The sequence below is a fragment of the Macrotis lagotis genome, chromosome X (assembly GCF_037893015.1).
Source record: "Macrotis lagotis isolate mMagLag1 chromosome X, bilby.v1.9.chrom.fasta, whole genome shotgun sequence".
Taxonomy (NCBI): domain Eukaryota; kingdom Metazoa; phylum Chordata; class Mammalia; order Peramelemorphia; family Peramelidae; genus Macrotis; species Macrotis lagotis.
The window spans coordinates 163,650,029-163,660,364 of NC_133666.1; the positions used below are offsets into that span (position 1 = coordinate 163,650,029).

The window sequence follows — 10,336 nt, forward strand, 5'->3', positions numbered from 1 at the left end:
AATTGTAAAATAATTAATTGGAAAAACAACTGACCTGGGAAAGAAATCCAGGGGAAATAATTTAAGAATTTTGGACTATCCAAAAGCCATAACAAAAAAAAGAGGTTAGAAAACATCTTTCAAGAAATCAAGGAAAACTGCCCTAGTATCATAGAACCAGAGGCTAAAATAGAAATTGAAAGAATTCATCAATCACCTCCTGAAAATGATCCCCAAATGAAAATGTGAAGAAATATTACAAACAAATTCCAGAATTATAAAATTAAGGAAGAAATATTATAAGCTTTATTTTAATTACTTTGAAAAATTACAGATATGAATCAATTCAGATATCATGGATCCACAGTCATAATAACACAGGAATTACCAGCATCAAAATTAAATTAAGATCTCAAAGATCTTGACATATGATTTTAAGGAGGGGAAACGAGCTTGGATTACAACCAAGAAACAGGTACCCAGCAAATTTGAACATATTATTTCAGAGGAAAAGATGCACATTTAATGAAGTAAGCAATTTTGAAATTTGAAAAAAAAACAAAGTAGAATAGAGCATTTGATGTTCTAAAAGAAAACCCAAGAGATCCATAAAAAGGTAACCAGGGGAAAAGAGGAAGAATGTTATTCAGTAAGATTAAGTTATCTACATCCCTACATGGAAAGATGAGACTCATAACTCTTTAGAACCGTCTCTGTTAGTGTGAGTGTACTTAGACAGAAGGTATGGACATAAGTTGATTTTGATGGATTGATTTTAAAACAATTAAGACGGGTGACTTGGTGGAATAGTGGATAAAGCACCGGCCTTGGAGTCAGGAGTACCTGGGTTCAAATCTGGTCTCAGACACTTAATAATTACCTAGCTGTATGGCCTTCAGCAAGCCACTTAACCCCATTGCCTTGCCACAAAACCTAAAAAAAAAACAAAAAAAACCCCAATTAAGACAATAACCAAAGAGATTGAACTGGGACAGGTAGAAAGAAGAGGCAGAATGGGATAAATTATATTACAGGAAGAGGTGCAAAGGAATTATTGCAGAAGAGGGGAAAAACAGAGGGGTAAGAATTGCTTAACTCGAATCGCTCCTGTGGTGGCGGTGCTGGGCGGGGGATTGTCGGAGGCGTCGGCTCCCTCAGAGACTCGGAAGGTCGCGATGGCCTGTGGAAACCAGCGGGAACTTGCCTGTCAGAAAAACATGAAGAAAACACAGGAGATTAGCAAGGGAAAAAGAAAAGAAGATAGTCTGTCTGCTTCCCAGAGAAAACAGAGGGATTCTGAAATAATGCAACAAGAGCAGAAGGCTGCTAATGAGAAGAAATCTCTGCAGACAGGTGAAAAATGATTCACAGTAATTCGAAGAACCAGGTGGATTAAAGGATCTGAAATCAAGAGTTTGTAGAATGACCAGCCATTAAATATCTAACAATTTATCATATCTTTAGACTTGTTTACTTGCTACTTATTTCTTTTTAGTTCGTGATAACTTAAGCTGCATGGTAAAGAATAGGTTTTAAGAAATCTGAACCATTATTCATGATTTATGCATATTATAAAAGAGCTAGAAATTAATGAATCTCCCTGTAGTTTATTATCTATAATTATAGATAAGTAGCTTGATACCAGAAGTTAATTCATCCTTTCTGTAGTTATTCATGTTATATTAGCTTTTTGTTTAAAGGAAATCATTTAAACTCTTTACTACTGGATTTATAAAGTTTTCATGTAACTTTTTAGAGCATGTTTTGCATGAAATATTTAGATATTATACCTATCTGATTAGTAAACAAACATGTTTTAACAGCAAAAAAAAAAAAGAATTGCTTAACTCTCACTTTTAAGGAGTTTGACTCAAGAGGGAATAACATACAAACAATTGGGTATAGAAAATCATACCTCAAGATGAGAGAGTAAAGGCAAGGACTCCCCTGAGCTCTCCACAAACCACGCAAAATACATTTCTTTTTTTTTTTTTAACAAACAATTTTTTTATTAAAGATATTATTTGAGTTTTACAATTTTCTCACAATCTTGGTTCCCTCCCCCACCCCCACCCCACAGATAGCATTCTGTCAGTCTTTACTTTGTTTCCATGTTGTAGCTTGATCCAAATTGGGTGTGATGAGAGAGAAATCATATCCTTAAAGAGAACAGAATTCTCAGAGGTGACCAGATCAGACAATAAGATATCTGGTTTTTTTTTCCAAATTAAAGGGAATAGTCCTTATACTTTGTTCAAACTCCACAGCAACTTATCTGGATACAGACGGTACTCTCCTTTGCAGACAGCCCAAAATTGTTCCCAATTGTTGCACTGATGGAATGAGCAAGTCCTTCAAGGTTAAACATCACTCCCATGTTGCTGTTAGGGTGTACAGTGTTTTTCTGGTTCTGCTCATCTCACTCACCATCAGTTCATGCAAATCCCTCCAGGTTTCCCTGAAATCCCATCCCTCCTAGTTTCTAACATAACAATAGTGTTCCATGACATACATATACCACAGTTTGCTAAGCCATTCCCCAACTGGATTTCCAATTCTTTGCCACGACAAACAGGGTTGCTATAAATATTTTTGTACAAGTAATGTTTTTACCCTTTTTTCCTCATCTCTTCAGGGTATAGACCCAGTAGTGGTATTGCTGGGTCAAGGGGTATGCACATTGTTGTTGCCCTTTGGGCATAGTTCCAAATAGCTCTCCAGAAGGGTTGGATGAGTTCACAGCTCCACCAACAGTGTAATAGTGTCCCAGATTTCCCACATCCCTTCCAACAATGATCATTATCCTTCCTGGTCATGCTGGCCAATCTGACAGGTGTGAGGTGGTACCTCAGAGAAGCTTTAATTTGCATTTCTCTAATAAGTAACGATTTAGAGCATTTTTTCATATGGCTATGGATTGCTTTGATGTCCTCATCTGTAAATTGCCTTTGCATATCCTTTGACTATTTGTCAATTGGGGAATGGCTTTTTATTTTAAAAATATGACTCAGTTCTCTGTATATTTTAGAAATGAGTCCTTTGTCAGAATCATTAATTGTAAAGATCGTTTCCCAATTTAATACTTTTCTTTTGATCTTGATTACATTGGTTTTATCTGTGCAAAAGCTTTTTTAATTTAATGTATTTGAAATCAACTAATTGGTTTTTAGTGATGCTCTCCAACTCTTCCTTAGTCAAAAATTGTTCCCCTTTCCATAGATCTGACAGGTAGACTAGTTCTTGATCCTCTAATTTGCTTATAGTATTGTTTTTTTATGTCTATGTCCTGTAACCATTTGGATTTTATCTTGGTAAAGGGTGTGAGGTGTTGGTCTAATCTAAGTTTCTTCCATACTAACTTCCAATTATCCCTGCAGTTTTTATCAAAGAGGGAGTTTTTATCCCAGTGGCTGGACTCTTTGGGTTTATCAAACAGCAGATTACTATACTCCTCTCCTGCTTTTACACCTAGTCTATTCCACTGGTCCACCACTCTATTTCTTAGCCAATACCAAACACTTTTGATGACTGATGCATTATAATATAATTTTAGATCAGGTAGTGCTAAGCCACGTTTGTTTGCATTTTTTTCATTAAGCTCCTGGCAATTCTTGACTTTTTATTTCTCCATATGAATTTACTTACAATTTTTTTCTAACTCATTAAAGTAATTTTTTGGAATTTTGATTGGTAGAGCACTAAACAGATAGTTTAGTTTTGGTAGAATTGTCATTTTTATTATATTAGCTCTCCCTATCCATGAGCAGTTGATAATTGCCCAGTTATTTAAATCTGATTTAATTTGTGTGAGAAGTATTTTATAATTGTTTACAAAAAGATTCTGAGTCTGTCTTGGCAAATAGACTCCCAAATATTTTACACTGTCTGAGGTTAGTTTGAATGGGATTTCTCTTTCTAGCTCTTCCTGCTGTTTCTTGCTAGCCATATATAGAAAAGTTGAGGATTTATGGGGGTTTATTTTATAACCTGAAACTTTACTAAAACTGATAATTGTTTCCAGTAGTTTTTTAGATGATTTCTTGGGATTCTCTAAGTACGCCATCATGCCATTTGCGAAGAGTGAGAGTTTTGTCTCTTTCTTCCCAATTCTAATTCCTTCAATTTCTTTTTATTCCCTAATTGCTGATGCTAACATTTCTAATACAATATTGAATAATAGTGGTGATAATGGGCACCCTTGTTTGACCCCTGATCTTATTGGGAATGCCTCCAGCCTCTCCCCATTGAGTATAATGCTTGTTGATGGTTTCAGATAGATGAAAAGTCCATTTATTCCTACACTCTCTAGGGTTTTTTTAATAGGAATGGATGCTGGATTTTGTCAAAAGCTTTTTCAGAATCTATTGATATGATCATATGATTTCTGATAGGTTTGTTAGACCTTTGGCCAAGATGGCAGAGAGAAGACAGGCACAGTTCTAACGTCTCCTGATCTCTTCCCCATCTATCACATGAAACAAACCTCTTAAAAGAATTCTGAACCAGGAAACCCAGAAAGAAAAGCCAGGAGAGGAACATCTACCTCAGGATTTGTCTCCTGCAGCAGCCTTGGCTGAGTACCTGCAGGTGAGTGTGGGCTCTGAGGGAAGATCAGCCCGGGATCAGCCAGATTAACAGCTGAATTGGAACCAGGAGTCTGAGGGCCCGAGAGCTGGACCTTCTGGATCAGCAGTAGAGCTGTATGAAGGGGGCTTGGGTCCGCCGGGAAGCAGAGGCACTGGTGTTGGTGCTGTACCCCTGGAGATTGGGGAAGGGGCTGTGGGGAGAGGTCTGGTGCAGGAGAGCTGTGGATGACATCCCTGGGCTCCTCAGGTCTGAGAAACTCTGAGTCCATGCCTCCATTTCACAGAGTCCTCCTCCCAAACAAATGCAAACTAATTCTGGCTCAGGCCCAGGAGTGTGAGCAGAAGAACCAGCCCAGCTGAGGAATGAACTCAGGCCAGGGTAAAGCCCACCATTGATTGAAGGCAAAAGAATTCAATAGTTCCAACTCCTCCCTTTGGGCAAAGGGAGAAGGCCTCCCAACCAAAGTCACAGACAATCCAGAGAGGACAACCAGCACCTCCTACTGGCTAGCCAGAGAAACTGCAATCAGTAAAGCCTTTAGCCCAGGTGAACTAGCCCCCCCCCAACTCAAGGTCTTAGCATAATGAAGAAGGGTCAGCGGAAAGGTGAATCCATAGAAAAATTCACAGAAGGGAAAGACCCCAACTCAGAGAGATCTGGAACCTCTGAGGAGAATACAATCTGGTCTCAGCACAGAAAGACTTCCTTGAAGAAATCAGGAAGGAGCTTAAAAATTTGGGAGAGACAATTAATACCTTGCAACAAGAAAAAAAAAAACCTTAGAAAGTACAATTGGACAAACACAAAAGGAGAATAAATCTCTCAGATTCTCAAATGAGCAAATGCAAAAAGAAATTAATTCTCTCAAAACCTCAATTGGTCAAATGGAAAGCTCTTTCAAAAGTAGAATTGACCAGTTGGAAAAGGAGTTGCAAAAGGTTAATGAAGAAAACTCCTCCCCAATAAAGAATGGAGTCTACAGAAACTAATGACTCCATGAGACAGCAAGAGTCAGTTAAACAAAATCAAAAAATAGAAAAAATAGAAGCAAATGTAAAATACCTCATCAACAAATCTACTGACCTCGAGAATACATCGAGGAGGGGCAACCTGAAAATTATAGGACTTCCTGAAAACATTGCAAAGAATAAAAGCCTGGACTTAATATTACAGAATCTAGTGATGGAAAACTGCCCTGATATCATGGAATCGGAGGGCAAAGTAGTTTTTGAAAGAGTACATTGATCCCCACCAGAAAAAGATCCTAAAATGAAAACACCAAGGAATGTTGTGGCCAAACTGCAGAACTATCAGATAAAAGAGAAAATCCTGCAATCAGCCAGAAAGAAGCAATTTAAATATCAAGGAGCCACAGTAAGGATCACGCAGGACCTGGCTGCATCAACTTTAAGGGATCAAAGGGCCTGGAATGAGATATTTTGAACAGCACCGGAGCTTGCAATGTAGCCAAGAATCTACTTTCCTGCAAAGTTGAGCCTTCTCTTCCAGGGAAAATGATGGGCATTTAACGAAATGGTAGAGTTCCAAAAATTTCTGATGAAAAGACCAGAGCTAAAAAGAAAATTTGGACATCAAACACGAGGTTCAAGATACACATGAAAAGGTAAAAAAATGGGGGACAGTAAAATGAAAAAAATGCAATCCAGTAAGTTAAAACTGCCTATATTCCAGCATGGGGGGGGGAGAGACTCTCATGAATCCTGAGAAATGTAATTCTAACAGGAGAATACACCTAGACAGAAATGATGGACATCCATGACCTATCCATATGACTGCTATCTAATGGGATGTAACTGGCTTTATCCCCACTTGGGAGAAAGACTCTAATAACTCTCAGATATTTTGACTCTATTCAATAGAATATACTGAGCTAGAAGGGACAGACACTCAGAATTTTCTATGAGCTAGATAGAATGATCTAAAAAAATACACTACCTCCCTAAAAAGTGGGACAGGAAAGAGACGGGAGGAGGGAGGGGACTGAATGGGACAAATCTCATTACACTAAGAGGTACCAAAAACCTATGGTAATAGAGGGGAAGAAGGGAGCAGAGGAGAAACACCTGAATCTTCTTCTCATTAGACTTGGCTTAAAGTCAACCTACACATACTCAGTTAACTTACAAAACATGTAACCTTTCATGTATTAAAAGGAGAAAAGGGGAGGGGGATGGAGAAAGGGAAAGGGAGTGAGGGAAATAAGGGGAAATAACAAAAGGAAGGGAAGGGAAAAGGGAAAAAGGGAAAGGGGAAAGAAAGGGGCAGTTATGATACAGGAGGGCAAACGTACTGAAAGGAGTGGTATTCAAAAACAAAATACTGGGGAATATGGAAAAAAGGGAGGGAAAGGGGGAAAAGACAAACAGAGGGAAGATAGCACAGAGGGCAATAAAGAATTAGTAATCATAACCTTGAATGTGAATCGGATGAACTCTCCCATAAAACATAAGGAAATATCAGAGTGGATTAAAAACCAGAATCCTACAATATACTGCTTACAAGAAACTCATTTGAAACAGAGAGATACATATAGAAAAAAGGTAAAAGTTTGGAGCAAAATATATTTTGCTACAGCTGAAGTAAAGAAAAGCAGGGGTAGCAATCCTTATCTCAGACAAAGCAGTAGCAAAAATAGATAGCATTAAAAGAGATAAGGAAGGAAACTATATCCTCCTAAAAGGTACCATAGACCATAAAGTCATTTCAATATTCAATGTATATGCACCCAGTGGGACAGCACCCAAATTCTTAGAGGAGAAGCTGAAAGAATTACAGGAAGACATAAACAGCAAAACTCTACTAGTAGGAGACCTCAACCTCCTGCTATCATATCTAGATAAATCAAATCATAAAAGAAACAAGAAAGAAATTAGGGAGGTAAATGGATTGTTAGAAAAATTAGATATGGTAGACTTATGGAGGAAACTGAATGGGGATAGAAAGGAATATACCTTTTTCTCTGCAGTGCATGGAACTTATACACAAATTGACCAAGTACTAAGACATAACCCTAACCCTAACCCTAATCCTAACTGCAGAGAGGCAGAAATAGTGAATACATCTTTCTCAGATCACAATGCAATAAAAGTCATATGCAATACTGTGCCAAGGAGATATAGACCCAGACCAAATTGAAAACTGAATAACCTCATTTTAAAAAATGAATGGGCCAAAAAACAAATTATAGATAGAATTAACCATTTTATCCTACATAATGATAATAATGAAACAACATACCAAAACCAATGGGATTCATTCAAAGCAACTCTCAGGGGATATATTATAGCTCTAAATGCTTATAGGAATAAATTGGAGAAAGAGGAAATCAATGAACTAAACATGCAATTAAAAAAATTAGAGAAAGAACAAATCAAAAATCCCTAATCAAATACCAAATTAGAAATTTTAAAAATTAAAGGAGAAATTAATAAAATCAAAAGTAAAAAAAAACTATTGAAGTAATAAATAAAACCAAAAGTTGGTATTATGAAAAAACCAATAAAATTGAAAAACCTCTGGTCAATTTGATTAAAAAAATGAAGAAAACCAAATTGCTAGTATCATAAATGAAATAGGTGACCTCACCACCAATGAGGAGGTAATTAAAGTGATAATTTGAAATTATTTTTCCCAACTCTATGCCAATAAATTTGATAATCTAAGTGAAATAGATGAGTATTTACAAAAATATAAGTTGCCCAGGTTAAATGAAGAAGAGATTAAATACCTAACAGCCCTATCTCAGAAAAAGAAATTCAACAAGCCATTATTGAACTCCCTAAAAAAAATCTCCAGGGCCTGATGGATTCACATGTGAATTCTACCAAACATTTAAGGAACAATTGGTTCCAATCCTATGTAAACTCTTTGGAAAAATAGGGGAAAGATGGAATTCTGCCTAACCCTTTCTATGAAACCAATATGGTACTGTTACCTAAACCTGGAAGAGATAAAACATAGAAAGAAAATTAAAGACCTATTTCCCTGATGAATATATATGCAAAAATCCTAAATAAAATGTTAGCAAAACGACTACAACAAGTCATCACTAGGATAATACATTATGACAAAATAAATTTTAATAAAGACTCTAAACAAATTCTAGAGTTGCACAACCACTAAAACGTCTGAGGGAAACAATATTTGAAACTGAAACAAATTCAAAGATTGGCAGGAAGGTTTTGTTTCACCAGATTGAGAGAGAAGTGCACTGTAGCACAAGTCACAGTTGTGAGACCTGGTTTCAGAAACTAGGTCACTGGCAGCAGTGACAGTTTCTGGAGCTCTTAGCAGAGAGGAAAGTATGGAAAGTCAGCAGAAAAAGTTTACCATATTGGGTCAAGATTAGAGCACAGTCCAGTTCAGGTCTCAGTTGCACAGACCTGGTCCTAGTGGACCAATACAAGTTCTTGCGGGTCATTGAATGAGCAGAGGAAACTGCTTCCAGAGCATGCAGTTCACAGATTGTAAGAGGGTCAGAAGGAGATTGCAAGAATATCTTTTATATCACTGAGTCAGGACTCTGTTGATTTACCTATTCTTCCAATCACATGAAGAAGAGCAGTTTGCTGCTGCATCAGAGAAGCAAATCCCCACCCCTCGCAGTTCAAGAGCTGAAAGGAGTTTTTGTAGTCATCCATAAAGCAGAGCACAGGCCATGAGAGTCAAAAAAAAATTGAAAACTGCAAGTTTCCAAGAAGTATCTTTGAAAAAAGCTGTAAAAAGATCCCTAGCTTTAAAAAAGTTAAATGCAAGTCAGAGGCTGGGGAAATTGGCAAACAACCAAATAAAATCTGACCACAGATACCAGGGTAATAAGGAAGACTAAAATATATACTGAGATGATAACAAAGTCAAAGTTTCTACATGCAAAACCTGTGAGAAAGTATGAATTGACTTAAGACTATGGAAGGAATTTGAAAATCCATTAAGGGAGATAGAGGGAAAATTGGGCAGAGAAATAAAAGTGTTGTGAGAAAATCATGAAAAATGAATAATTAGCTTAGTGAAAGAAACACTAAAAATGCTGAAGAAAATACCATCTTAAAAACTAGACTTTGCCGAATGGGAAAAATTCCAACTAGTCATTGAGAAGAATGCCTAAAAGGAAGGAATAACTAAATGAAAAAAAGTTCAATGAAGAAAATACTCCTTGAAATACAGAATTGAGTAAAGGAAAGTTAATGAAATTGTGAGAAATCAACAAAAAATAAAACAAAACTAAAGGAGTGAAAAACTGGAAGAAAATTTCAAATATCTCATTGAAAAAACAAATGACCTGGAAAATAGATCCAGAAGATATTATTAAAATTATTGGACTACCTGAAAGTCATGATCAAAAAATGCAAATGAAAACTTCCAGGAATATTATTACTAAATTTCAGAGCTCCCAGGTCAAGGAAAAAATATTGCAAGTAGTCAGAAACAATTCAAGTCAGCAGTCTCACTTTCTCCTGCAGAGACACCTGGGTCCAGGGGTCAGATATGAGTTAGCACTACTGCAGATAGCTGTGGAGGCAAGGTAATTATGGTGAAGCAACTTGCCCAAAGGTCACACAGTTAATATGTGTTGTGTTTTATATATGTATATATGTGTGCATATGTATATGGAGTTCAATATGAAGGGATAATATATTTTAAAACATGGAGGTACTAAGAGAAATGGAAAGGGGACGTAGAATGGGAAAATTATATCACATAAATAGACAAGAAAAAATTCTTGCAGTGGTGGGTGATAGGGGAGATGAGG

General features: G+C 36.8%; 1 pseudogene; it reads left to right on the forward strand.

Annotated features, from left to right (window-relative positions):
- Positions 1 to 1,126: 1,126 nt before the first annotated feature.
- LOC141501913 (small EDRK-rich factor 1 pseudogene) lies at positions 1,127 to 1,436 on the forward strand (annotated as a pseudogene).
- The last annotated feature ends 8,900 nt before the right edge of the window (positions 1,437 to 10,336 follow it).